This window comes from Podarcis raffonei, chromosome 6 (assembly GCF_027172205.1).
Source record: "Podarcis raffonei isolate rPodRaf1 chromosome 6, rPodRaf1.pri, whole genome shotgun sequence".
Classification (NCBI taxonomy): Eukaryota; Metazoa; Chordata; class Lepidosauria; order Squamata; family Lacertidae; genus Podarcis; species Podarcis raffonei.
Window position 1 is genome coordinate 44,817,396 of NC_070607.1, and position 27,934 is coordinate 44,845,329.

The following is a 27,934-nucleotide window of genomic DNA, read 5'->3' on the forward strand; positions in this document are numbered from 1 at the left end:
GCAATGGATAATTTGCTTGGCATGTTCTGTAGCTTTTTATTTTACCGCCTTCCAAGCACCAGGTATTAGTTACCATTGTATTAATGTGGCTGCCTCCCACTGATAAGAATAACTACAACAGCAATATGTTGCATCAGAAATCATATTTAGCCTATGCTAATTGTGTTTCTAGAATGGGCAAACCAAAAGCTAACAAATGCTGTTGCTGCAAATGCAAGTAGGAAATAAGGCTCAGTGCACTGGAGGATATGAACAGAATTACCTAGTTAATGCTATCCTCATCCCCACCCATGATATGCTGATAAGAACTAGTCTTCCCCTGGCTGGTTCTCATACAGTATGCATCAGGGGAGTTGAGCCTGGTGCCTTCCAGACTCCAACTCCCATCATCCCTGACCATTGGTTATGCAAGCTGGGGCTGATAGGATTCCCTTCAGCGTCTGGCAGAGAGCAACAGACACAGTTTGTCACCGGCTGCCTCTCCTTGGCTATCAGAAAGGGTATAAAAGGTAAAGGTAAAGGGACCCCTGACCATTAGGTCCAGTCGTGACCAACTCTGGGGTTGCAGCGCTCATCTCACTTTATTGGCCGAGGGAGCCGGCCTACAGCTTCCGAGTCATGTGGCCAGCATGACTAAGCCACTTCTGGCGAACCAGAGCAGTGCACAGAAATGCCGTTTACCTTCTCGCTGGAGCAGTACCTATTTATCTACTTGCACTTTGACGTGCTTTCGAACTGCTAGGTTGGCAGGAGCAGGGACCAAGCAACGGGAGCTCACCCCATCATGGGGATTCGAACCACTGACCTTCTGATTAGCAAGTCCTAGGCTCTGTGGTTTAACCCACAGCAGCACCTGTCTCCCTTCAGAAAGGGTATAGCATTTATTAATTTGAAACATCTGCATAGCCATTGTTCAGCTCAGATTTCAGAGCAGTGTACAACAATATGCATGTTCTCACAAAATCAAATAACACTGGCAGCCCCACCAAAGTAGGGGACTGCATCTGATGTGCTTCCCAAAGGGCAGCGGTGTCAGATGGCCCTTTACTGCTTGAAGAGTTTTGGGATCAGATGGTACATCTCCAAAATCTCAGTATCTTTTGCTCCTCCTAAATCAGGCCACATTTAACACATTTGACTTTTGATCTCAAGTGTTCATGTTGAATACCAGCTGGGCTGTGTCTCACAGTATTATTCAGCTGACAGTAAAGCTTCTTTTAGCAAAAGGGGGAAGGAATTTCTGGCAGTTTCCCCTTCTGAGCCCTCCTATATCTTTGGCAGAGGACTGGGAGGTATGGGTGGGGGCTGCAATGGGAGAGGGAATCACTGGCAGTGGCTACCATCCTTCTACTGACAGAAGCCTTGTTGTCAGCTGAGCAACATCACTGGATATAACCCATTAACTGTAGTATGGATTTTTTTTTTACAAGGGTATTCAACATTATTTTAAAATATCAAGTAAGCTGGAGCTTGGGTCAGGGGTGGGAGAAATGTGGTTCCTCAATTGTTGAACCCCAGCTCTCAACAGCTACAGCCCAAACAACCCATGGTCAGGATGACAGGACTTGTAGTCCAACAAAATTTGGAAGGCCACATGCCTGGCTTAGACAATTTAAAGCATGTAGATAAATAAACATGCTTTGGAAAGGCAAGGATCTTGCCATCAGGCTTGCCATTGCGAGCCCCTTCCTTGTCATTAGGAAGGGGCTTGCAAAGCTGGGCTGCCACTACTGAAAAGCTGTCTCCCTTGTGGCTGAATAACCACAGAGAAGGCAATTGTAGAAAGACTTTGACAAAAGGTAGTATGACATGGGCATCTGCTGGTAGCGGCCACTGCCATTATTTTCTGAAACCAAGCAGGCATATTTTGCAGGTATGTTATTCAAGATAATTATTAGAATTGGGGAAAGTGCAATAAACCAGGCAAAAAACACGACGGGGGGAGGAGGAGGATCTGGATTGTGAATCTGCCATAAAGAGAAAGTTTGTATGGCTACATGCTATTTTCAAGATAGAGAAAATATTGTGAATAAACCTTAGTTTCTATAAGGACCTTTGAAAATTTAAATCTTTAGCCCTTTTCTTTTCTTTTCTTTTTTTCTTTTCTTTTCTTGGAAATACACAACATATGAGGCCAATGGCCCATCTAACCCAGCACCCTGTTTTTACAGTGGGCAACCAGTTGCCGATGTGAAGCCCTCATGAAGGAGCCTTGTGGAATGCACACTCCCCACTTGAATTCTAGCAAAATGGTATTCAGAGGCCACTTGTAAGTAAGAAAGGTTGCTTTCATTTTTCAGTGTGCAGAGTTGTTAGACCAAGGTTTGGCAGTAAATATAAAACTGCTGTATAATGATCGAAACAAATACCAGATCCTTCATTTTTTATTCTTATGTATGTGGTGTACACTAATGGACTAAATGCATTCTTAAATACTGCTGCCAATTCCTCCCCCCACTTTCAATGGGACGTTTATGACTGCCCTTTGTTTAAGTGCACATTAACAAATAATGATGTTTCAAGGGCTATTAAGATAATCATCTAAGTGCAGAAATGGCATTTGAGGCTATCGCATCTCAAAATGGCTGAACAGGATGTGATGGGTGCAGGCATCTTTGCACTCTAAAAGTTAGCAAGCATACCCAAAGGAAACAAAATGAGAACATTGGAAGCAATTTGTATGTTGTGCACAGAAGCTGTCTACACCCTCCTAAAAGAGAGTGGAAGAAAGGCAGAAGAGTAAAAAGAGCACTGCTTTTAAAAAGAGCAGGAATAAAGAGAAGAAAAGAGTCCAGCTGATCTAAAATGAAAGGTGCAAAATGAAGGGGATGCAGAAATGAACCAGCTTCATAATGAGGCAAACTAAGTTGCTTTCCTCAGGCAGCAGCAGAAGAGGTGGTGGCAGCAGCCCACCTGCCACTGCCCTTCCCACTGCCTCCTGCCCTTCCCTCTCCAAGCTACATTTTGGGGTCAGGGCTGTGCTCAGACTCCGAGCTAAGATGTGCAGTGTGTGGTCTATCCTTTCCTCCATTTTCTTCCACTGCACTGCTTTGCCCTTTTCCTGGCTTCTTCCAGTTGTTTGAAAGGAGAGAGGAAAAGTGGGGGGAGAGCAATATGGTGGTAACAAAACTAACAGCATGATTGCTGTGGCAAAAGAAGCATTATTGTTGGTGTGACGACATCCCCTATCTTGACTTACCTGGGGATGCTAGCTGCAGCAGAAATTGTGTGCCTGACTGCCCATCATCACCTGCACAGACCACACTGTGTTTTGGGCTGGCCAGCTGCAGTGGCAGGAGCTGTGGTTCTTGTCTAGTATGATTGGTTAGCAGTCACCTGGTGATAGTAGCAGTATGCTTTGTTGTTCTCCCTGTGCTGATGAGTCAGCCCATTTACACCAGAAGCAAGTTAGCTGGTTAAGCAACATTACTTTGGGTCAAATCAGGCCACAACTTTACTGATTACAGGTGTAAAGGTTTTGGCAAAGGCATTGGGTATGACCATTGACAACCATCCCACTTGCTGGATGTACACCTTGTAGACATCAATCAAAGGTGAGGGGGTCCTATGACATACATCAAGTAAGAACCCCAACTCTTTCCGGACCCCTTTAACGTGATACCCCAAAGTCTGGAGGGGCAGGCAACAGCTACAACATTTTGTGGCATTGTGGACAGTGCCAGTGAAAAGGCTCAGCAGCAGCAACCACCAACACTCCCTTTGGAAAAAAGAAATAAGCTGCACTATTGCCACCGCTGAAGGTGAGCATCATCTTTTAAGACACTGTTGGATAATTTTTCTTCCCCAGGATAAATCTGGTGAAACGGTACCTCTCCAACCCCATATTTTCTCTAACCAGAAATAGGTGGCTAATTTTGCGAGGCCACTTGCACAAGCTCTAGCGCCATACGACTTTTGCACAAGGAAGAAACCCCGGGGCCAAATCCATCCTTATTTTGACTGCCAAGCAACAAAAGAGTAAGCATGCAATCGTATAAACAGATAGCTGATAGTAATACTCACTGAAAATAGTGAAACTGAATTTTGAGTAGGCTTGTATAGGTAAGATTGCACTGTAGTCCCTCACTTGGCCAATGGTGATCACAAGCACCATTGTAAATGTTGTGTTTTGAGATTCTGATCATAAGATCTCTCTGATCATAAGTTCTCTCTCTCCCTCTATCACACACATCTTTCTCTCAACCTTCCACTCTAATATGTATATATTTCTCTCACTTGGTAAGGTACCAGGCACTCACTGCATGCCCCAAATTCTGCCAATATCTTATTACATGCACTAGGCAGCCCCCCAATACAGTTAGTTGTGATTTTTTAAAAATCGACACAAATACCAGGCATATGATTCTCTTCTTATCCACGGCATTTGTTTATACCATAGGAAATGAGCTGATGTTTTATTTTGTTCCCAGAACCCTTCAGTAGTAATCTGTATCAAGCGAAGTAACAAAATTCACAAGAAGCAAGACTGAGCTCAGTCAAAAAGTCATTTATGACTCAGTTCAATGCTTCAGCTTTCTAAGGGCAGCAGCAAATGTCAGCATGGTTACAGTCTGGAAACTCATCACTTGACATCAGGAAAGAATGGTGACCTGCCCAATAATGGAAGTTCTTTCTCGCCTTCCTTGATGGAATGGCACAAAGCAATGTGAGGAGTTTACTGGGCTTCACCTTGGCATTTGAAGAAAGAAAAGAAACGGTCTCTGCCCAAACTGTGTTAAATTAGGGGCCCCATACAGCCCTGCCTGCGAAAAGCAGAAGGTGCAGGAAAAAGGAGCGGCGTTCCTGACATAAAACAGGCCATCTTCTGGAGGGGGAAGGGTTAATGAAACATTGATGCCCTTTGTGGGAAAAGGAGGCCTGAAAGCTGGCAAAGCCACTTGTCAGGAAAACTGAAGAAATGAGAAAAGCTCTCATGGAGTGTGACTTTTTGTCACCATTAACCTCCTACCACATGCTAAAGCAGATGGGATTTCTCTGAGCTTTTGCCAAACACTGAGTTCATAAGAGACTGGAAATAAAAAGCTCAGCACCAAATGCAGCCAATGATAACAGCGAGCTTATTCTCGCACATTTCAGTGCTTGTAAAATAAAGGCAATTGCTCCCAAAGTAACTGCAAGTAGCAAGCCTCATATCAGCTTTGTTCTCACAATCTTTTTTCTTTCTTTCCCCTAGTCCACAATTCAGTTTTTAGCACTGTTCTCCACTGTCTAATGGTGCCCTCCATGTGTGTGTTTTTTTTAAAAAAAATGGACCCCAATTCCCATCATTCCCAACTATTAAACATGCTGGCTGTGGCTTATAGAAGTTTTTGTCCAATAACTTGTGAAGGGAACCACATCAGCTACCCCTGCTGTAAGGACCCATAGTGGGCTTATATTCAAAGTAGCACTAAGTCACTCATTCCATGAGCTCAAATATTTCTGCTTGCGCAATGGAACTTCCTCTCCTTTCTTTCCCCATGCATTCCCCAAAGCTATTTTGGGGGGTCCCCACGCAACTCTTCAGAGCAGATTTGGGAGAATGCAGGGCATGTGAAGGGGAAGAGAAAGGGACAAGTTCCTCTGTGCACACGGAAATCCTTTCACTAATGGAACAAGGGGATTGGATACCTCCAGCTGAGTCCTGCTAAACTTGTTGGTTGCCACACTGTAGTGGACTGTCTTTGGCTTTAAAGGTTGGGTAGGATGACACCCACACCGAAACATGGAAGGTTACATTCAGGGCACACAAACCTCAAACAAGGCATGCAAAACCTCAAGTACTGAAACTTATTAATGCAAAAGTGTGTAGCCTCATGTAACCAACATGCTTAGCTCTACTTAATGTACAAAGGGGTTAAGACTATAGAGTAAGCATTCATACCAGATCTAGATAGGTCACACACCCTCACCTTGAGAAGGGTTACCAAAGCCTTTGTTTATTCTCTTTCACCATGTTAATCCGGCCAGAAAGGACATCTGAGATAAATGCTCCAAGCCTAGACTGCATGGCTTTGTCAAGCCATCTTTGTGTTTCTATACAAATAATTAAGAAACTCTTACCTTTTTGAAACTAAGTTAAACTCCACGGCTTTTCTTGTTGCTGTATGGAAAAGCACAAGAATCTGACCTTCGAAGCATTTGTAAGTAAACAGTTTTAACTTACCACATGTGTGCTCTTTTTTTCTGTGCTAAAAGAAGAAGAACAAAATGGGAATTTTGGAAGGATATATAGAAGGCAATATTTTAAATGTCTAACACCCCATATTTCCACTCTTTACTTTGCTGAATGTTTTGTGATTTTAAATCTCTGCTGGAGCTTTCTCTCACTAAGAGAATATTTGCCCCAAACCTAGATCTTAGGGACCCTGGGATTTCTTCTTTTGTTCTTTTAATCCAGTTACAACCAAACATTAAAATAGCAACTAAAAGTGGGATTAAATGCTTGGCCATCTCAGTGGTGAACCACCAGTAAACTCAAGACAGGTAACTGGAACCAAAAATCCACACCTCTTCTAATGTTTTTCCCCAAAACAATTCTCCTAGGTCAATTCAGTCCCTCAAGGTCTCAGGAGGTAGGAACAAAATAGTAAATGTTAGCCATGCTCCCATGGTCAACGGATACTCAAAAGATCCTGTATTCAAGACAGGACACGTCATGTATAGAAGGCAGGATTAAAAAATAAACAGCAAAATGAATAAAACATGCAGTTGTAGTCATGGCATGATTTATCACATTAACTGTCCTGTAAATATGAGAATAAGTGGAATGAGCCAAATGCTGCTTCTTTATTACCCAGCTTCTGATAATTATACTTCACCATTAAGCAGACTAAAAACCAATTCATATGATCATTTTTTTAAGATGACAGAGTTGTCTAGCGTAGTAAGGATGTGGTAACTTGATTTATTATGATATAGGGTTACTTTTCTGAAACCAGTTTGCCATATGAATATAGATGTGGAAAATCATCTTGCCTCAAAATCTTGCCTGAATCTCTATGTACCGTAATTGCCTTAATTTAAATATTAAAAACTCAGTTTTTCTGATGTCCTCTCCAAAATCCCAGGGTTTACTTCCCCACAAAGTTTAATTTTACACAGTGTAAAATTAAACTCCTTCTTCTCTCCCATCTTTAGCTGCTGTCTTCATTTCATTCAGTCGCTTCCTGTTAAAAAATATACATATATAGAAAAATATTCACAAATACTTCATCCATGTGAATGCAAATAAAATCAATAAATGTGCTGCTCCCACATCAGTCAGAACATTTAGCTGTCTTTTTTTCTGACTCAAAGAACAGAAAGAGGAAGAATATCTAGAAACCCTGACCCAATGAGAATTGGCTGCTATAGAGATATCAGATGGCCACTGCAGTCTTCCAGCTATGCAGAGCTCTAATGATGCAATAAGTGGCTTGATTTAGCAACATACTTCGTAGGGCAAACCTGTCCTATCAATCCTAGTATCAAAGCTCACTGCAGGTATACAGATATGTAGATTGTTTATTTATTCCAGTTCTATACTGCCCAATAACTGGTGTTCTCTGGGCAGTTTACAACACACATTTTAAAACCCAAACTGTAAAACATCTGCATGTGAAATCTAAAACAAAATAAAACAGCAATGTTTAAAACTGATATAAAAATGTATGACAGAGGAAATGGCATTAAAAGCACTTTTTCTAAAAGGTCTGGGAGAATAAAAAGGTCTTCGCATGATGTTGAAAAGAATTCAAAATGGGCGCCAGGTGAGAATATCCAGGGAAAGCATTTCACAATGTCCCTCCTTTCATCTGTTCATTTGAAATATTTACAGCCTACCCTTTAGCCTAAGATTTCAAGGTGGGGAACAATAAAACTTTCATTTAAACAGCAAACTATTCCCCAATAAAAGCAGATAAATTCACACTTTAGTAGCCAGTGGCACCCGCTTCACTTCATTTAGTGGTGGCACCCGGAGAAGGACCCCAGAAGATGAATAGATATATGTGAGTAGGTCTATATTGGGAGAGAAATTCCTTCAACTTTTCTGGCCACTAGCCCCTTGTCCCAATCCTTCCTTTTTTGCTATTCCTACTTTCATGGGCACTAGTCTGAAAACTAGTCTGAAAACTGAAAACAAGGGACGCGGGTGGTGCTGTGGGTAAAACCTCAGTGCCTAGGACTTGCCGATCGTCAGGTCGGCGGTTCAAATCCCCGCGGCAGGGTGCGCTCCCGCTGCTCGGTCCCAGCGCCTGCCAACCTAGCAGTTCGAAAGCACCCCCGGGTGCAAGTAGATAAATAGGGACCGCTAACTAGCGGGAAGGTAAACGGCGTTCCGTGTGCTGCGCTGGCTCGCCAGATGCAGCTTGTCACGCTGGCCACGTGACCCGGAAGTGTCTCCGGACAGCGCTGGCTCCCGGCCTCTTGAGTGAGATGGGCGCACAACCCTAGAGTCTGGCAAGACTGGCCCGTACGGGCAGGGGTACCTTTACCTAGTCTGAAAACAGAACATCTTAAAGACTCGGACAAGTGTCTTGCTCGAGGAATCATTGGGTGTATCCACACTTCACTGACCAACTAATGCTGGGTCACAGCAAGTAACAACTTGATTGTTCCTGGACATAATTTTGTCTCATTACAAGAACTCATTGTGTGCAATTGGTTCCCAGAAAATTGTTTCCACAGACTCTCCTCCATCGCTGTTGCCTATCATCTTGGTTCCATTTGTTTGTTAAGAGTGCTGAGAGTTGTTAGGAGACCCCTATTCCCCTCACAGGCCTTCCATTCTTAAAGTGGTTTAACAGTCAATCTCTGGGGAACTCTAGAAATTGTAGCTCTGGGAGGGGAATCATACTTCTCACTGTTTAAAGTGAGATAGTGTATGACACTGTTTTAAATGTGCAGTGCAGATGGGGCCTAGTTCTCACTGGTGGCTTGTACTGCTCCAGATTTCAGGTATGACTAACCTGACTGAATCCTCCTCCAGACAAAATGTGTCCGCTTTTACCTATCAGTCCATTTCCACGTAGTTTGCTTCTCAGAATGTAATCACTGTGTAGATGGCAGCTTTATGCTTCTCATCTCCCTAGTAAATATTGCCTTTGGTCTTGTTCCAAAGGAGACATATTCTTGATCTGCTCATCCTAATCTAGCCAAAGCCCCCAACCACTCTGCCCACTTGTCTCCCACATACAGGCTGTATGTGACATCTTTGGTGATGATGGCTGTAATATTTGAAATGGCAAACTGTCCAAAATGACACGAAAGACAACTGAATCATGGAACAAGAACTGACGCTGTGCAACTCTTTTTTTTTTTTTTTTTACAAAATGGCTGCACCACTAGGTTTAACTGCCCTGCTGCCTGTGCCCATCCACCCAGTCATTAAATCACAATCAGCAGAGTAGTAGCGGTTGGCAGAGAGGTCAAGCCATAGTGAGATAATGGGCTAGCTCACAAGGCCACAGCAATGACCTGCTGGTGTCAGGGTCATTGTTCTTCCTCCCAAGTACTGCTTTACAGTACAATGGATGGTAGAATGAGGCTGTAAAACTGAACCTCCAATGGCCTCCATAAACCCATCCCCTTCAGAAGCTAAAATAAAGTGGACTAAATGATCACTTTCTTCCGGGCCTCACCTTATCACATCCCAGAGCCGAGAAAGTACTCTCTATACACAAATAACAATTTATTCACAGTTGTTTGTATAAAGTACAAAATAACCAGAGGAAGCTGATACATTAAAGAGCCCCAAATAAGTGAACAAGGCAACCAGGCAAATATAGGGCACAAGAGAATATGAAAGTTTTAGCTCCATATAGGCATAAGCCTATGCTCTCACTAAGATAATCATAAATAATAAACTTTTCATTTTAATAAAAAATGTACTTCCAGAGAGATAAGAATGCATTGATGTTGTTTCTACTAAACAGTGCTTGGAATATTAAGAAACTGTGTTTTATAATTTAACTACAATTGTATTTTACATCCACAGAATGTTCTTAGTTCCTGTTGTTAATTAACATACACACACACAAATTGAAATGAACTGCTGAATGAGAATTTGGTAAATTGCTTTGATGCTGATCTCTCACTAGGAAATGATTTAATTCCCAGGTATTTTGCAAATTCAGCCTAGTGCAATAATTCTTGGGAGCACTTAACATTTCTATATAGTTGGCCAAGGCTTCATTGCCAAAAACTCTTTCATATAGATGGTAATATTGAAATTCCATTAATATTCATTTCAATTATTTGGGAATACAGCTAATAAACTATTCTTCTACCTTGTCCTCAGATCCAGCTGCAGTCAACTATTGGGTAAGGATTTGGCATGGATTAAGGAGTCCACCAGAAAGGCCTGCCCATCTGCGCATAACTCTGCATCCAGCGTTTTGGACTTAAATCAGACAGGTGAATGAATATTAAACCATAGAATCATAGACTCGAAGAACTGTAGAGTTAAAAAAGGCCCCAAGGATAATCTAGTTCAGCCCCTGCAATGCAGGAATCTCAACTAGATCATACATGACAGATGGCCATCCAGCCTCTGCTTAAAAATCTCTAGTGAAGGAGACTCCACAACCTCCTGAGGGAGTCCATTCCACTGTTGAACAGCTCTTACTGTGAGAAACATCTTCCTGATGTTTAGTGGGAATCTTATTTTTTGTAACTTGAAGTCATTGGTTTGAGTCCTACCCTCTGGAGCAGGAGAAAACAAGCCTGCTTCATCTTCCATGTGGCAACCCTTTAGGGATTTGAAGATGGCTACCATATCTCTTCTCAGTCTCTTCTTTACCACGCTAAACATACCCAGCTTCCTCAACTGCTCCCCATTAAGGCTTGGTCATCTTGGTTGTCCTCCTCTGCACATGGTTCCAGCTTGTCTATATCCTTCTTAAATTGTGGTGCCCGGAACTGGACACAGTATTGCAGGTGTGGTCTGGCCAAGGCAGAATAGAGTGGGACTATTACTTCCCTTGATCTAGACACTATACTTCTGTTGATGCAGCCTAGAATAGCATTAGCCTTTTTTGCTGCTAAAACCTTTAGAACCTTTTCACATGTACTACTGGCAGTTCTGCTGTCCCCCATCTTATATTTGTGCAGCTGGTTCTTCCTGCCTAAGTGTAGAACTTTGCATTTGTCTCTATTGAATTTATTTTTAATACCTATATACCTGCCAGGAGGTAACGCCCATTGAATTTAGACTCACTTTTGAATAAACATACATAGGACTGGGCTACATGTCAGTAGTGGCAACAGGCAGAAATGTCAGTTCCCTTTCCATTTTTTCTGTTTCATGTTCCTTCATTTCTATCGTTTGAGTTCTCACCTGTGAATTCAGTACTTTTGCATGTATGGTAGCTGATCCAGTCAAAACTTTCCTTTCCTTGATGAAGCCAAACTGTAAGGCCATTAGCTGAACCCAAATGATATTGGATGCAGTATTTCAAGGCCTGTAGGGCATTATTTTTATATTTAAACACATAATTTCCATATATAGACACATTTCCATGGAGCTAACGTGCTCCATGATGGAAAAGTAATTGTTTTTATGGACATAATTTTTCATATGGTGAGCTGGAGTTACATGTAAAATCTGAAGAAAGCCCAAGTGGTTTATTGTATTGCCACAATGAGCAAAGTGAGATCATTTATAGAGCGAGTCACCATGACCTCTTTGGAAATGTACACTTTAGGGAAGCACCCTAACTTTTATTAAAGAACTGTCGTCCTACTCATCCTTATCAAACAATGTGTGTTTTTGCAATGAATCCGCAAACGGAGCTTTGGTGTTTTAATGACTAGAAATCATGAATATTAAACCCAAGAAAAGTTGACAGTATTTAAATGAGCATCATTAAGAGACACATAAATTAACAGGATTTTTAGTTCTTGTGGAACTGCCGTTTCAATGTTAATTAAACAACTGGAGTGCTCTTGTGCATTCCCAGCAAACTGTCCCTAATGTGCACTGCTGAATATCATTATGGGTGGCTGACTTGCTGTTTAATTATTTTCAAACTGATATTTTCCCCCCTGCTGCTGCAGTAGTTTTATGCTTGTCTTGCATTCAGAAGGTGATGGGGCTTATTCCCCAAGGAGTCTGTCAGTTTGATCTACATGTGGTGCTTATAGCGAAATACCCATTTTTGTAACTACTATAACATGCACATATAACATTGCTCCCTAACCCTACTGAAAAAAGGCTTGATTACTGACTGCACTATCTTTGTACATAACAGCCATTTGATGACTTACTGGGATTTAAGCAGACATCCTCCATCACAGTGGCAATCATTACTCATTCCATTCTCAACACACAGGTGATAAAGAATCTGAATTTAAGAAGTGGGAGGGAGAGGGAGAAGTGAAATAAGCTAGCATCAAACTGATTGATCTCCTCTTATTATTTCTCACATATGAGCTGAAATGGTATACTGACTGTTGAACCAAACCCAAGTAGCAGAACCCTTCATTGTTTGGATGCTCCCATTCGGTTAGCTATGTTATAAATGTGTATGAGCAAACATGTACAATGATCACCCATGTGCGATTTCACACATACTTGTCTGCACTCTTTAGACTTGCTTGCGAGTGATTGTGTACTGTAGGTGAACACATTAGCCTAATTTTGCAGGGGTTGTGGGGATTACCCTCATTTGAAGACCTCTAAAATGGTTGTGGGAATCATATGATTTGAGGGTGTGTATGTCTGTGTGATTTGATATGATGACCCAACAATGCCCACAAGTGACACCATCAGTTTCTATACTGGAATGGAGAGCATGGAGAGTGGAATAGGGGTATTTTAAAATGAAATATAGTTTCAGAAACTGAAACTGATCCCACAAAGTGCATTGGATGCTGTCTCAGACCTATCATAATAATGGCGAAGCTGGCATGGAAATGAGTGGTTTTATCCTCTGAGTGTCTTGCAAATCTGTCACAGCAGGCCTCTGGCTATAGAGTCCCAAATACTAAGCTAAAAAGGTAAAGGCAAAGGTACCCCTGACCATTATGTCCAGTCGCAGACGACTCTGGGGTTGCATGTTCATATCGCTCTATAGGCCGAGGGAGCTGGCGTTTGTCCGCAGACAGCTTCCGGGTCATGCGGCTAGCATGACTAAGCCGCTTCTGGTGAACCAGAGCAATGCATGGAAACACCGTTTACCTTCCCGCCGGAGTGGTACCTATTTATCTACTTGCACTTGACGTGCTTTTGAACTGCTAGATTTAATCAATTCTGAATCAATTCTGAACAACGCAGAATTGCTCTACTGGATGTCTTCTTGAGGACTCAAATTACAACTACAAAACTCTCATTTGGGTTAAGCTTTGATGCTAACTTTAAACCTGCTTTCAAACTCTGGTTAGAATACAAACTCTAGTTGGTAACAGCTGTGAGTTATATGCGTTCAGATGCCATGCTAAAGCATAGAGATTCAAATAAAGTTAAGGAAACCAACCAACGTTTCTGGAACCTTGCTATCAAGCTCAAGTTTTTTTGTGTGTATTTTAATATCTATGAATTACTCTCAGAAACATTTAAGTTGGATAAGAAGAGGGTTTTATGTCCAGAAACTTTTACCTACTTATAATTAATATGTTCCTTAAATATAGAAACACCTTGGGTAAAAAGGGCAAATTCGTGGGTGAATTTATGCAGGCTATAGAAGTGTGTAATGGAAAATTAATTACAAACACCTTGAACTAAATGACTCATATTTTTGTTGTGTTATAAGAATTACGGATTTTAATAATATGCAGTCACCCACAGCAATCACTTTTATCCTTGAGTAACCATTACAAAAGTAACTCACTGGCTATACTTAGACAAACTATAGTTTAACACAGTTTTAAGGAACCTTTGTGGCCTAGTATATACCACAGAGCAGAATGATAATATTCAGCTGATTGGGGTCTTATTGTGAGTGTGTTGTAATGGATGGATCATTCCCTAGTAAGGTTTGGGCTGAATTTCGCATTGCAGGGGTGGAGGATGTACTGAAGTGGTCCGCCCTTGGATAATTATGGTATATGATGGATTCCTGAATGCTCTGGGGGATTTTCTGGCTGATATGGATGGTGTTTCTGTTGAGACTGTGGTCATAATGTGAAATAGTAAGCGATAAGTCTTCAACACAATCACTCCTGAGTGTCCTCGTGTTCAATAAAACAGGAAGTTTGACAGGTAGAGTACAAACGGTGTAAATCTTGGTGTAAACCTGGCCAAACACATGTGAGGTTCCATAATTGTCCCTACCACGCGACAGTGATGGCAAAAACTTACTGCTCCATTACCATTGCATCTGCAGTTAACAGTCTGGAATAGTTTTTCTGCGTGGTGAATGGGCTTTTGTCACCTGGCCAAGAGAGAGTTGCTCGGATACCCTCAGCAGCTCACAAAAACAATGCTGAGAGGCACTTGGGGGCAAATTTGCTCAGATTCAAAGAGTTGGATTTCACAATTAGATCAAATTCAATGGATGTATCCAATATACTGTCTGTTCCATCTGTTCCATTGCACCCTGATAATGCAAACAAATTGCTTGAAGAAGGGCAGCTGACCACTTGCCCCCTTAATCGTTGCCTATGTTGGCTTCTTAAAGCTAACCATTAGGAACTGCCTGAGTAGATCCAGGGAATGATCAATTCTACATTGGAGGGGAGTCGAGGAGGCACCATCTGCCTTTAATGAGGCAACGGCTATGAGTGCCCATTTCTAGCTATGGCTGGTCTACCAGCTGTAGCTCCTTTTTGACAGAGATGGCTTGACAATGGTACTCCCTGTTGTGATAACTTCCAGATTGGCTTATTGCAATGTGCTCTTCACGGGGCTATCCTTGAAGACAACTTGGAAACCTCAACTGGTTCAAAATACAGCAGCCAGATTATGCCTCTTTATGCTAGCCTTTGACACCTGAAATGTGCATTTTCAGGACCCACCCTATTCCTGTGACTATAAATTGTTTTAACTATTTTTAGTATTGAATTTTAAATTGTTGCAGCCTGCCCTGGGACCTGATGGTGAAGAGTATATACAGTGGTACCTCGTGTTAAGAACTTAATTCATTCTGGAGGTCCGTTCTTAACCTGAAACTGTTCTTAACCTGAGGCACCACTTTAGCAAATAGGGCCTCCCACTGCCACCGCCACACAATTTCTGTTCTCATCCTGAAGGAAAGGTCTTAATCCGAGGTACTATTTTTGGGTTAGTGGAGTCTGTAACCTGAAGCATCTGTAACCCGAGGTACCACTGTAATAAATATAATGATAATATCATTATCTATGGTAGCAACAAAGAAAAGAACAAATCTTTTGTCTGTTGTTCTATGTACTTAATAGAGCTGAGATGCATTTCGCCTAATATATGAAGAATGTATATTGTGTGGATTCAAAATATTCTGGTCCTGTGGGCTTCAGGATTATCTTTCACTCAGAAATAAGACTGTGGAAAGTTTTAAAATGGTTGTCAAGGAGACATGATCAAGCATTTGTTGAGGTGGGAAAAATGTTTTGCAGGCATACATCAATTTAATTAACTAAAAAGTTGTTCCTGAATGTTCTTCCTTCCTACCTACTCATAGATGCCCATATTAATAGAAACAGTTGATAGATGTCTTTAGGGGAACTTCCTATCTAATTAGTGGATATTTCATACTGCATCTTGCCAATAGAAACAGAATTAAAATAATCTAACAAAACTAATTATGAGATACTATGAAACATCTATCATGTAGCAAAAGCAGTTTTTGCTCTTAATACAATATATTGATTAACATATATTTGCACATCTGTATTGTAGTGCATCAAAGCCTAAAATTATGGCAGAAATAACATTTTGTATACTTTTTCCTATCTGTGCTTAGGGGAATATTGCTGACCAATTTTGTCTCATAGTTCTAGAGCTTCAATTGTTGACTCAAACTAAATTTCATCAAAATGCTGAACGGGTCCTAGAAGTGCTTTTATGTTGGAGGTTCATATTCTTTCAAATCACAAAGTACCAATGCTCTATAGCAGGGGTAGGCAACCTAAGGTCTGTGGGCTGGCTACGGCCCAATCGGCTTCTAAATCTGGCCTGTAGACGTTTCGGAAATCAGCGTGTTTTTACATGGGCAGAATGTGTCCTTTTATTTAAAATGCATCTCTGGGTTATTTGTGGGGCCTCCCTGGTGTTTTTACATGAGTAGAATGTGTGCTTTTATTTAAAATGAATCTCTGGGTTATTTGTGGGGCATAGGAATTCATTCATTCCCCCCCCCCATATAGTCCGGCCCACCACATGGTCTGAGGGATGGTGGACCGGCCCATGGCTGAAAAAGGTTGCTGACCCCCTGCTCTATACAACCAGTTCTAAACTGGGAATTGAGCTGTTCTCGTCTCTGCCATGATGTCGTTCTCATTTCAGCTTTTCCATATGAAACTCATTGACCTTATTTTTGAACAAAGATTATGAAATTTGGGGAGCCTGTGGTGTTAGTTTTCTGGAAATTTGAATATTCCAACACTGCTTTTGCTTTCCAACCAGTATATTTAAGGACCTAAGTAGCTTTATCAACTTCTCTTTTGTTCCACTGTTCACTTTCCCCCTTGTACAGGGATGTGGCCTTACTTGTGAAGCTTGAAGCCCAAATCAATTGTGTGGCTTGCCCACACTGTCCGTGGTGCTGATCTGTTGCTCACGGAGCTGCTTGCCTGCAGTCAAAAGTCAACGTTAACTCATTCTTCCCCTAAATGGCAATCAGTTATATGACTGAGTGTGGAGTGAAAAGTACAACCAAACCACAAATAAGATGGGGGGTGGGCAGAGGAGCTCTAACTGGCCAGGGAGTGACCGACTGGCTGGACCCGCTTGCTGCAATGGGAAGATTTGAAGTGCACATGAAAGAAAGAGTAGGAAGGATGTCTCAATGAGTGACTACCAGCACCAGCTGAGAAGTGCTGGTGCTGCAGAGAAGTTCTGCAGAGAAAATTAAGAAAGGAAGAAGGAACAGAGCCGACTGATTTGCTGTGTGGTGCTAGTTGGTGTGTAGGATGATGAGGCAGGCCTGCAAAAAGTTCTGAGGGATATTATAAGTCTGATAAAGACCTCCAAGAGATACGGATACCTATGAAAGGCTTTAAGGTGCCGTTGGAAGATGGGAGGGGAAAGGAAGACCTCTAGTGGCTTGTGGCCATGAGAGGGGCCTGGGGAAGAGAGGGGAGCAGGTCTGCTAAAGGCCTTGTGTCCTCTTGTGGAGGTAGGGAGCAGAAGGTTGCCCAGGAGTGGCCCAAATTGCTGAATACTTAACTGGCCTGGTGACTTCATGGCTTTCCTTTATAGCTTCTCCCTTCCACCTTTTGAATAAGAAGGCAAGATTGTGTTTAAAAAAAAATCAAGGAGGAACAGTGAGGAAAACAGACACACCCCACAGCTCCCCTCCCTATTCTTCCTTTACCAACCTTCCTTTTCCAGGAGTGCAGATGTGGAAGGGACATGGGCTGATATTGTTGTTTTGGCCACTTTAGGATTTGAAAATCTGAAAGGATTTAGTAAGGTTTACTAAACTAATAGGATTTTTTTCTGCCTGATTTTTGTGATTGGGTCTCTCTGTGATTTTGCCCATTGTGATAGGTCAGGAATTTGAAACAATAGCAAAGCATTATTGTTATTGTTGTTAAACAACTACGAGGGTTTTTGGATGTGTGGATCTGAGATGAGTTTGGCACACTGGATTTGAACTGATTTCCTAGAATGGAACCTCTGGTTCATGGGCTACTTAGTATACTTGTTCTAATAAGCTGCCATGTCTAGGTCAGTGACTTCTGAAAAACAGGCCTTTGCTTGTTATTGGCTCTGATATCAGTGCCTGCTCAGAGCATGGAATCTTACACCTATAAAGATTTAAGTTGTACTCTCATCTGAGAACCCGGCCTGGCACGGCATGTATATACTCATACATGGAGGAATGAATCAGATGCAGGATAGAACCTAGGTATTTTTAGAGATCATTTGAATGTGATAAAATAGTAGCCATGATTGAAATGCTGACATTGATGAGTCTGAGCTATAAAGGAAAGACTGAGCTAATGATAAGATTGCATTATACATCCAACAACACAACTGTACTGATGATAATAATGTGTGAACAATCAGTCATAATCAGTGTGGCCTAAGATCTCTTGAAGCAAGAATGACAAGAGTGGTTCCAACTGAGTTAAGGGTGTGCTATAGACCTGCAATCTTGGACAATATACCAATCTGCATTATGTTATCATGAATGACTTTAATTTTCCTGATATAGATCTGGAAATAAATAAAAGCCACCAACAAAAGGAGACCCCAACTACTCATGTGTGTGATAACCAATCCTGTTCTCCATCATCTATCCTCCTACTCAACCAAGATGAGATGCTAAGTCAAAATTGGTTCCAGGAGAACAGCAAAATCATGAGAGAAAAGTGGTAAATTGGACATAACTTTGGCTCACATAATCATGAGTTGATCCAATTTCATTTAATAGAAAGGTCTCCTGGAACAGCTACCGAGTTCAATTTCTTAAAAGATATGCCTTCTGAAATATAAGAAGTCAACAAACAAAGTAAATTTAGATTAAAATCTGGCAGAAAAATGGATTTTTAAAGAGTATATCAGTACTGTACATAACACCCAAAATTTAGATATTGGGTTTAAAAGTATCTCCTAGAAAAAACTTCACTTATTACCAGACCATTGGTCCATCTGGCTATACATTATCTATACTGAGTAACCCTGGCTCTCCAGGATTTCTGACAGGCTACTCTCCTACCTGGAGATGCCAGAATTGAACCAGGGACATTCTGCATGCAAAGCAGATGCTTTGTCATTGATCAATTGCACTTCCCTTTCGGATTCTTATTTGTGCTTTTATGATATATAACACCTCGAGGTGGCTTGCACATAACAGTGTCCAAAGTGCACATTAAAAAAGAGGGGGGAAATGCTGTGATGCCTAAAAAATTATTTTGGCATGATCTTTTGTAGTCAACAACCTACTACATCAGATGGATGGAATAGACTCTGAAGATGCGAGGTGCATATAGACCAGACTTCCTCAACTTTGGCCCTCCAGATGTTTTTGGCCTACAACTCCCATGATCCCTAGCTAGCAGGATCAGTGGTCAGGGATGATGGGAACTATAGTCTCAAAACATCTGGAGGGCCGAGGTTGAGGAAGCCTGAAATAGACATTGGTTGATATACATAGACCCATAAAGTAAGACATGAATGTGAGATTTACAGATAACAGAAATGTAAAGCACATATGCACACCCATAGCTGGCATGCTAAAAGTGAATGCAACCCATTTGTTGGACTATGAAACATGAATTCTAAACAATTCCCAATTCCCTGAATAATGCCATTTATAACAAATGGGAAATTGTTATTTTGGAGGAGATGTTATTCCATCTTTCCTAAAAGTCATGAGTTAGCTTAGGAAAGAATATGTCAGGGATTGGGAACCTTTGCCACATTCCCTTCTGGGTAACCTTGCAGAATCAGATACAAAAGTAGGTGGAGCAAGAAATGTATAAGACATCAAAGGATGTCAAATACATTCTTCTGGGGATCCTCTGAAAATGGTGTAGTAGGTGCCACTGGAGTTTATAGAGGGTAGGGGTATCAGAAAAGTTGTCTACCCCATCTGCCACAGATCACAGATCACCAAGTACAGAAGAAGACTCTCCATCCATAAAATCTAGATCCAACCCAATGACCAAAAACATTGGAAGCAAAACAACTTGCAAATGACATAATAAAAACAGGCTGGTTGTTGCTCCAAATTATGGTTCATTCTTGATGTTGATAAACTCAAATTTGTATATAATGTCTTGAGTCCACTATTTTAGCTACAGATTAATAACTTACTCCTGAAACATCTATATTATAGTCTAGTGTATTTCTGACAAGCCAGTATTTTGATGGCACAGAGTGCTTCTAGACAATTTGATTATTGAGCATTCATCCTGATTTGTTTGCAGACAATGTTGGCTAACAATAACAATATTTAATGAGCAGTCATTTGAATTTGTTGCAGAGAGAATAGATGATGTTGCACCAAAGTGTTACCCCACAATTTGCAGTGTCACTTTCCTTACTGCAAAAAATTCCAATGTTTGGGAAGTGACTTTGTTGCACAAGACCTCTCAATCAACTATAACTGCTAGGGCTGGCCCAAGACATTTTTGCACCTGTGGTAGACCCCCAAATGGCATCCTACTTCCCACCAAGGAAGAAAGGGGTCAGAGGTGCTCTACATCAGGAACAAGGGGAAGAAAGATTGACATCTGCATCTACTGCCCCAGTTGCCTCACCTTGCTTCACCTTGCCTCATTGGCAAGGTAGAAATATGTAAAAATAAAGATTTACATTGGGATTTGCTGCCTCTGTGGATTCTGGCACCTGTGGATCCTTGCTGGTCCTGATAATTGCACAACCTCAATATGTTGGTATGTGACTGAATCCCACCCCAAAATAGCAACAGTCTATTGGCTTCTAGACTCAGAGACATTTTCCCCAGCTAGTGGTTTCATTTTAAGATTGACTTTTACCCCCCCCAAAAAAAACCCCCAATGACTTGTTTTTTGGTATATTTATTTTATACTATTCTGCCATTTGTCTTTTTGGTGTTTGTAATGTGTTTCCCCTCAAACAAATCAATTTCACAAAAATAATAGAAATACAAAAAGCAGCACAGTATAAAATGCATTTTAATCTGTGTTTTATTATTGTAAACTGCCCTTAAACAAAATGAATAATAAATAAAATTTCACATAAAAACCATGAAATAACTATATAACAGATATGTAAAGATGTTTTAATAGCTCTACTGAAGTGATGCTAATAATTTTGTATGGAAGTATCTTCATAATAGCATTTCTGATCACTATAGCTCCCATTGTTTTGCTGTTTTCATAACCACCGTTCACTAACTATATGGGTGCTGGTTATAAGAATCCAGTTTTGGTGTATATGCATTAATTATTTCAGCTAGTTATGTAAATATGCTGTTTATGCATTAATTATTTCAGCTAGATGCAGAAATATAGTGCTTGTTGAAAATATATTCCATCATCAAAACTACAGAATATGTCATTGCCTTTAATGCTGTTTTCCTGCCTGTCTGATAGGTATATCTATTAATTTCCATATATGCTTAGTAGAATATATGAATTTCAAACAATATGCCATTTCACGTATTACTCGGAATTTTATAGAACAGTGATTTGAGAGAAGAGGACTCTGGGAGTCTTGATTTGTCCTTCTCTGTGACAACGGAAACTCAGTATGACATCTGAAAGTGTCCTAAACTGCTGCTTTCTACAGTTCTGATTCTAGAAAGCAACCATCCACATACCTAAGCAAGCATGTTCATCAGACTCCTAGACATGCAATCAAATGTTGTTTTCAATTACTTTTCTTTCTTTAAATTTTCTAATGTTTGTTTCCCCCTGTTTTTAATGACAGGTCTAGTTAAAATAATATTGCATCATTTAGCTCAGGTTACTAGATAATTAGGGTGTCTTTAAAAGAGATTTCCACATCGAAGGTAATGGAGACAATTTATAGTAGAACAGATGGTTGGCCTTCATTTGCCTGTTGACAGGTAGCGTGTTGTCAGCACTTCAGGTTGTTATCATACAGAGAACAGCAGTTCAGTATCTTAATTGGGACCCTGAAGAATACACTGTGCAGCTATTGTTGGGCATTTTCAGACATAGGAATCTATGGAAAAGTTTATATATCTGTAAATATATAAATTTAACTTTTGAGATCCCCCCCCTTTCTTTTCACCTTAGTTTGACTTTGAACTTAGTAAAATTGTTTGCATTTGCCACAAGCAGCACTGTAGTTCAGATCTAGACGTGTCCAGAGTGCCCTTTGTTCAGATAATGTGGGATCAGTTTCAGTTTTAGTGGCCTGGTGAAGTGTACAGAGTGCTTGGGGGAGTTTAGCCTACCATATGTGTTCTCAACCCTTGTCTATCTTGGCTGGTAAGAGCCAGCTGGAGAGATTCACTTGGTGGGTCCAAAAAGCGCTGGCACAGTTCCTCCTCAACAAGCCTTCCATAGTCCTAGAGGTTTGTGACAACTATTGTCAAGTCACAAATATCCCCTTTCTGGCCAAGGTGTCCAACACTTTGATGGCCATTCAACTTCAGGTGTGCTTGGAGGAAGCTAATTATCTGGACCTATTTCAGTCTGGTCTCCTATAACCTGGTTTTCTTATATCCATGCCTTCAGAAAAAATTGTAACCCCCAAGGGCACATTAAGGCCTCCTTTACAAATGCAGCAGAATTAGGAGATAACATGAGGTGACATAATTATGGTATGTACCATTTCAAATTTCAGGTGGGAGATACCCTTTCTGAATAGTCCCTGGTATAAACAAACTTCCTGAAAGTTAAATAAAATAAAGAATTCCGCACCAGAGAATAATATACTAAAGACTTCTCCCTTATAACATGGTAAGGTAAAGGGACCCCTGACCATTAGGTCCAATTGCGGACAACTCTGGGGTTGCAGCGCTCATCTCGCTTTACTGGCCGAGGGAGCCGGCGTACAGCTTCCGGGTCATGTGGCCAGCATGACTAAGCCGCTTCTGGCAAACCAGAGCAGAGCACGGAAATGCCGTTTACCTTCCCGCCTTTGACGTGCTTTCGAACTGCTAGGTTGGCAGGAGCAGGGACTGAGCAACGGGAGCTCACTCTGTCCTTATAATATGGAGGAACATTTAAAAATAGGATTCTATGCCTGCCTTCTGAAGTGGACAGTGCATTCTGCCACCTCAGCAGCTCATTCCCACTTTCCTTTGCTACTTATGTAGGCCAGGCTTTGAGGACCTCATTCTGCTGAAAGAAAACATGAAACTCAAAAGAAGGACTTAACTTGGAAAGCAGCTATATAGCATACTTTATTCACATTTAACTGGCCATAGTAGGGGGAAGGCTATTTGGACATATTTTTTGTAACGTGGGTAATAATGTGCATGGCACTTGACTCTGACCTTCATCTCCTCTCTTCCCAGACTGGCACATGTGCTGTTTGTGGAGAGGCTTCATGGCTCAATACATGGAAGAGAATGTGCAGTGGATGGTTGTTAAGTGCAATATACAAAAGGCTAGTTTGAAAACGCATACATTTAAATATCATATTAAAGTCAGAGTGTGTTTGTTGTTATTTACTTCACTTATCAAGGCAATTTATACCGACTGGAAAAGACAGAGACAGCGGAGGTTAAATATTCAGGGTGGGGATTAAGCTGCATGAATCCCCATTAAGGTTAATGGGAGTCACACTGCTAAATCCCTAAACATAGCATGTTGAATAGTCTGCCACCCCTGTATGCCAGGATTTGGCAGGAACTAAGAAGTAAACATCAGTGACAGCACTGGAAAGGCAGCTCATTGGATGAGTTAAATGAAACTGCAATTTTGCAAGACAGTGAGAAACCGGTTTTAATAATGATTACATTTGGAATCTGAAGTACACTGAAAAATATACGAGAGATTAAGACAGAATCCTTTGCTTCTCTTCCTGCATATCTGTCGGCCTGCTTCTATGCCAGCCACTAGAAACAAATTGGCCAAGTGGGTTTAAAACTTTCCAGTTAGTAATTTTAAGTGCTGAAGAAGAAGAAGAAGAGTTTGGATTTGATATCCCGCCTTTCACTCCCCTTCAGGAGTCTCAAAGCGGCTAACAATCTCCTTTCCCTTCCTCCCCCACAACAAACACTCTGTGAGGTAAGTGGGGCTGAGAGACTTCAAAGAAGTATGACTGGCCCAAGGTCACCCAGCAGCTGCATGTGGAGGAGCGGAGACGCGAACCCGGTTCCCCAGATTAGGTGACTACCACTCTTAACCACTACACCACACTGGCTCTCCAATATGAGCTTCGAAGCACCAACAAAACATCATGTAGTTTGAAAGGAAGGGAAAACATTTTACTGACATAGATCATTCAGTTCAGGTTATAGAAAGTTAGCTAAAGAAAAGCAAACATTCCATTTTCATCATTAAACTCAATCCTTGGACTAGGTCAGGTAAAGTAATTGGATTAGAAAGTTGAAGTATGCAAGACTTTGAACAGACCAAGCCCATTGTGTCATTCAAAAGCTTGCATGCTCTTCCCCCAAATTCACTACAAATAGCTCTATCTATTCATAAGCACTCACAGTCTTTTGTCTGTATCACTCGATTCAAATAAAGATAGCATCTTACCAATTTTGTCTCTCGCATTTTCCAGAACCTACACAACCACGACCCTCCAGCTCAGAAATTTGGGCCTTCTGCTTTAGAGCTCAAGTGAGATCTCATTATGAAATAATTAAAGGAACACAAAGACACAAGGGGGGTAAAATGATACTTTTTATTGGACCGGCATCTGTTGGTGAGGGAATGAGCAAGCTTTTAAGTGCTATTCTTCATGCAGAGTTCACTGGGGTGAAAAGCTTGAACTCTCTCACTAACAGATGCTAGACCTATAAAAGCCATTTCCTTACCTTTCTGGTGTCCCTCATCCTCTGGGGTCAATGTAGCAACAGCATTCTATTTGAAGCCATTAAAGAAAGGCTCATATGGCCCAAAACACACCACTGGATTTCTGCTGCTTTTAAAATGCTATCTTTTTTGCAGCATATAAATGAAAAGAATTTGGAAGTTATGCTGTCCTCTATGGAAACAGATCAAATTCTTATTTACTTGAAAATAATCCCCATCTTAAATGGGATTTAGGGCCAAACTATAGTAGTTAGAGTGTCAGACAAGAATCTGGGAGACCAAGGTTCAAATCCCAACTCAGCTGTGAAGGTCACTGGGTGACCTTGGGCCAGCCACAGTGTCTCAGCCTGACTTACCTCACAGAGTTGTTGTGAGGATAAAATAGAGAGAGGGATGGCCACTTTGATCTCCTTGGAGGAAAGATGGAATATAAATTTAATAACAAATAAATAAAAAGAGCCACAAAGGAAGCCACTCAGAGTGGGACCACAGTCGGGGTAGAATGTGGTTCACCACACTCGGAATACTGCACTTCTAGTCATCACACTTTGGAAAGGATATTGTAGAGCTAGAAAAGGGCAACTAAATTATGATGAAGAGGGAGAGACTCCACAATGAGGAAAGATCACGACACCAGAGGTAGTGATGGACCCTCAACTGGACAGCTGCAAAAGTCAATTAGACCAATTCACAGATAAGACTATCAGTGGCTAGTAGTCATGATGTCTATATTACTTCCAGTATCAGAGAAGGTATGCATCTGAATACTAGATACTAGAGATTGTGACTGGGAGAATGCTCTTGTGTGCATGTCCTGTCTTTGGACTTCCCATAAGCTTCTGGTTGGCCATTGTGAGAACTGACTGCAAATGATGCAGCAGGGCTATTCTTATGGTCTTAACCTCCCTACTCCCCCAACTAGTTGCTCTTTGCCCTGGGAGAAAAACAGCTACTGCATGTGTGATAAGCAGCTGCTGGTGTGTGTGTGTGTGTGTGTGTGTGTGTGTGTGTGGTAATTTTCATTGCTACAATGGCAAGGTGTACCCACACAACCACACCCACAATCCCTGATTCAGTCAAGATCCAGACTAGGGCTCCTCTCCCTGTGGCAACTATTTGTTAAAGATGCTACATATATTTAACATAACATAAGATGAAGTTATGAATGCAGAAAGGGGGAAAGCGAGCCATTTAAAAGATATCAAAACAAAAATGGATATACAGGGTTTTTCACTAAATTTGGGTAAATGTCTCAATAGGGGTTGGGGCAGAGAGGTTTAACATAACTTGTGGAAAAATGGCCTTGGTATTTGTAATCTTAAATGGTGTCATGTTGGAAATTCGCTTCATAAGTGAACAAATTCAGGTAGCTGCAGCTGACAAAATAAAATGCCCACAAATTATTTTCATCATTGCCAAATGTTTAAAGGCGTTCTGCCTGTTTTCTCAGCAATGCTCCAAATCCCTAGATCCGTAATGTGTAGTAAGTAAGCTTTCCTTCCTTCCTCCTTTATTTTGCTTTGTGTATTGCAGTGCTCAGATATTGTGTTAATATTGATAAAAGGTGACAGCTGAGAAGTAAGTGCTACTCACAATTAGCAAGAAACAAGGAAGAGAATAGAGAGACTTCCGGGTTAGCGCCATCGGCTAATGGCGGATTCCCTCCGAGCTCCGGAGGGAATCGGCTCCGCAGGATTGGGTCTTGACCGCTCAGGCGACGAGGGGACCCTCAAAAATCACAGGTGGTGAAGCCTGTGAGCCTGGTGACTCGGCGGGCACCATTTGCGCCCCCCCGACCTGTGAAGGAGCCTTTTTAAAGGCTTCAGAACGGGGGATGGGGTGAGCGGCGCGGTGCTGAGAGTCGACTGCTTCTCCTGCGGAGTGAAGCCGCATTGCCATGGTCGGAGAGCGCTGACTTCTTCTTGTGAGCAATTGGACTTTAAAGCAACAACCCGTGAGTAGTACGGAAATTGGAAAGAAAAATTTTTCTTTTGAATTAGGCACGATCGGGGAAGGCGCAAACAGGAAGTCCGTCTCCCCGTCTTGTAAATAATCTAAAGCAAGGACCTGCTAACTAAGGTCGAGAGAACCCTTTCTTTTTTACTTGGTAAAAGACATTAATTTCACGATTTGGCAATATAAGAAATCTTACTGGAGGATAAAGAGCTAATTTTGGGAGCTGAAGTGCCACCCCCCCCGGACCCGGGAGTGCTCCGCGAGAGAGCCTGCTGATGAGGTATTGAAGAGTTTGACAGCTGTCAAATTAGCTGTCAAGACGGGAAAAGAGAACTTTGTTTTTGTTGCTTCTGCTGGCTATATTTGTTACAATTTGGTTACAATTTGTTGAAAACAAGGAAGAACTGTTACAAACTAACTTGATTTTTGGATTTGAACTGGAAAGAATACTAAGTTACCAAAATCCCTCTAGAGGGGGATTTGGGACATTACAAGAATGGCTGGAGGAGGGAAAATTCAGGCTGGGTTGGACAGAGTTTTTGTTCTCTTGGGAAAGCTACAAGGCCAAATTGATGTTTTGGCTACAAATGTTGCAACTCTGAACTTAACAGTAAATAACATCACTGAATTTGATAAGGATTTGACTCAGGAAGCCCATGCAGCTGGACAAAAAGAGAAACTTGAGAGTTTTGAGAGTGTGGAGAAGGAGATATATGTTGTTCCTGAGGAAAAGGAAGGAGGAGCTGTAATTTTGCAGATGACAAAGGAGAGCCAGAGGCCTGACATGATGGCTACAAAGGAAAATAAGAAATTGATGTTGAAAATCTGGTCTGAATTGGAGATTGAAGAATGGAGAGATCTCCTTATGTGGAGATCTGAAGACCCAAGGCTTACAAATTTGCTTAAGGTGGAAGTTGGAGCTTTGGGGACATTTGGACTTGAAAGGAGTAAGAAACATGATTCGGGCTCCACTTTTAAGTATGGAGGTCTGGCTGGAAGAAACATGGATCCCGTTGGGCCAGAGCTTCTCCGAGATCTGGTGTTTAATATTAAGGACTATCAAAAAAGCCGGCAGAGAGGAATTGAGAGAGAATTAAGAGCCTCGGACGTGAGATCTCCAGGCTGATAGTAGACTAAGACTGATGAACATTTGTTGGGGATTGAAACCGGGAAAGGGGGGGTGGAGTTTGGGAATCCAAAGGGTGCATAATTACAATCTGTTTTGTTTTTACTTTACTTTGTTATTTGTATGAAAATTGGGGAATTCGTTGAAGGGAATTTGGGTCGACGTTAGAAAAATGATTTAAGAATGAGTATTGATGTATAAGTATTGATGTTTAAGTTTGGATAAGGCAAAATTGGTTTTTAAAATGAACTAAATAGAAAAAGGTTAAAATTAGGGATAAGAACTTGCTGAATTAACATTTTGAATTGGAATATAAGAAGGGGAGGTGTGGGGAAGTCA

The 27,934-nt window shown here is 41.3% G+C and overlaps 1 long non-coding RNA gene across 2 annotated transcripts in view; it reads left to right on the top strand.

Moving 5' to 3' along the window:
* The window catches only part of LOC128415793 (uncharacterized), a 93,736-nt gene that overhangs the window by 18,845 nt on the left and 46,957 nt on the right, over positions 1-27,934 (top strand). For both annotated transcript variants that reach the window (XR_008331068.1, XR_008331069.1), the window contains exon 2: positions 2,172-2,269. This is a non-coding gene — a long non-coding RNA (uncharacterized LOC128415793). The remainder of the gene's footprint in view (positions 1-2,171; positions 2,270-27,934) is intronic.